This window comes from Petromyzon marinus, unplaced genomic scaffold (assembly GCF_048934315.1).
Source record: "Petromyzon marinus isolate PM22_M1 ecotype Great Lakes invasive population unplaced genomic scaffold, UKy_Petmar_22M1.pri1.0 PM_G_Scaffold_29, whole genome shotgun sequence".
Lineage (NCBI taxonomy): Eukaryota > Metazoa > Chordata > Hyperoartia > Petromyzontiformes > Petromyzontidae > Petromyzon > Petromyzon marinus.
This window is the reverse complement of record NW_027422861.1, coordinates 695,001-697,500: the sequence shown is the minus strand read 5'-3', so window position 1 is coordinate 697,500 and position 2,500 is coordinate 695,001.

Genomic DNA, 2,500 nt, shown 5'->3' with positions numbered 1-2,500 from the left:
AGAAATTGGCGGCGATGTCTCTCTTGTGGCTCACGGGGCTGTTAGGGTGGCACAGAAATCCCTCGGAATGGGAAAACGGGTCATTTTCGTGTCGCCACATTGCATGCGAACCGCATGAAACTTCCAGAGGCATTTGCAGCAGAAATGCATGTGCAGTCAAAAAATTGAATATTTTTCACGGATAGACCCCGTGAAACGCTAGAAATTGGCGGGGATGTGTCTCTTGTGGCTCACGGGGCTGTTAGGGTGGCACAGAAATCCCTCGGAATGGGAAAAAACGGGTCATTTTCGTGTCGCCACATTGCATGCGAACCGCATGAAACTTCCAGAGGCATTTGCAGCAGGAATGCATGTGCACTCAAAAAATGTGATATTTTTCACGGAGAGACCCCGTGAAACGCTAGAAGTGGGCGGGGATGTCTCTCTTGTGGCTCACGGGGCTGTTAGGGTGGCACAGAAATCCCTCGGAATGGGAAAACGGGTCATTTTCGTGTCGCCACATTGCATACGAACCGCATGAAACTTCCAGAGGCATTTGCAGCAGGAATGCATGTGCACTCAAAAAAGTGAATATTTCTCACGGATAGACCCCGTGATACGCTAGAAATTGGCGGGGATGTCTCTCTTGTGGCTCACGGGGCTGTTAGGGTGGCACAGAAATCCCTCGGAATGGGAAAACGGGTCATTTTCGTGTCGCCACATTGCATGCGAACCGCATGCAACTTCCAGAGGCATTTGCAGCAGAAATGCATGTGCAGTCAAAAAAAAATTGATATTTTTCACGGATAGACCCCGTGAAACGCTAGAAATTGGCGGGGATGTGTCTCTTGTGGCTCACGGGGCTGTTCGGGTCGCACAGAAATCCCTGGGAATGGGAAAACGGGTCATTTTCGTGTTGCCACATTGCGTACGAACCGCATGAAACTTCCAGAGGCATTTGCAGCAGGAATGCATGTGCACTCAAAAACTTCTATATGTTTCACGGATAGACCCCGTGAAACGCTAGAAATTGGCGGGGATGTGTCTCTTGTGGCTCACGGGGCTGTTAGGGTGGCACAGAACTCCCTCGGAATGGGAAAAGGGGTCATTTTCGTGTTGCCACATTGCATAGGAACGCCATGAAACTTCCAGAGGCATTTGCAGCAGAAAGGCACGTGCACTCAAAAATTTTAATATTTTTCACGCATAGACCCCGTCAAACGCTAGAAGTTGGCGGGGATGTCTCTCTTGTGGCTCACGGGGCTGTTAGGGTCGCACAGAAATGCCTCGGAATGGGAAAACGGGTCATTTTTGTGTGGCCACATTGCATAGGAACGGCATGAAACTTCCAGAGGCATTTGCAGCAGGAATGCATGTGCACTCAAAAACGTCTATATTTTTCACGGATAGACCCCGTGAAACGCTATAAATTGGCGGGGATGTCTCTCTTGTGGCTCACGGGCGCTGTTAGTTAGGGTCGCACAGAAATCCCTCGGAATGGGAAAAGGGGTCATTTTCGTGTTGCCACATTGCGTACGAACGGCATGAAACTTCCAGAGGCATCTGCAGCAGAAATGCATGTGCACTCAAAAACGTCTATATTTTTCACGGATAGACCCCGTGAAACGCTAGAAATTGGCGGGGATGTGTCTCTTGTGGCTCACGGGGCTGTTAGGGTCGCACAGAAATCCCTCGGAATGGGAAAACGGGTCATTTTCGTGTTGCCACAATTGGCATACGAACGGCATGAAACTTCCAGAGGCATTTGCAGCAGAAATGCATGTGCACTCAAAAACGTGAATATTTTTTCACGGATAGACCCCGTCAAACGCTCGAATTTGGCGGGGATGTTTCTCTTGTGGGTCACGGGGCTGTTCGGCTCGCACAGAACTCCCTTGGTCCACCTGATTCGTGCATACAGGCAGCAACTAAAACTCTGTAAACCTGCTGTGAGGACATCTAAACAGTGGACCAGTGAGGCTGTGGAAGATTTGCGGGCGTGCTTAGACTGTACTGACTGGGATATGTTCACGACTGCTACCAATAGTCTGGATGAACTCACAGAGGCTGTGTACATCAGCTTCTGTGAGGACTGCTGTATCCCAACACGTACCAGGGTGAACTTTAACAACAACAAGCCCTGGTTCTCAGCAAAGCTCAAAAGGTTGAGGTTGGAGAAGGAGGAAGCGTTTAGGAGTGGGGATAGAGACAGATTCAAGGAGTCGAAGAACAGGTTTAGCAAAGCGGTGAGAGAGGCTAAACGACTGTACTCAGAGACACTAAAACACCAGTTCTCTACTAACGACGCTGCTTCTGTCTGCCAAAGGGCTCAGGCACATCACCAACTACAAACCCAGAGCGCCCCACACCACTAACGACTCCCGCCTAGCCAACGACCTGAACGAGTTCTACCGTAGATTTGAAAGACAATTGGACTGTCCTGAACCACCCCTTCCCACCCAAGAGGCCCCATCCCCCACCCATACTACAGAAACGACTCTCTCCTTTCAGGAGGGAGAAG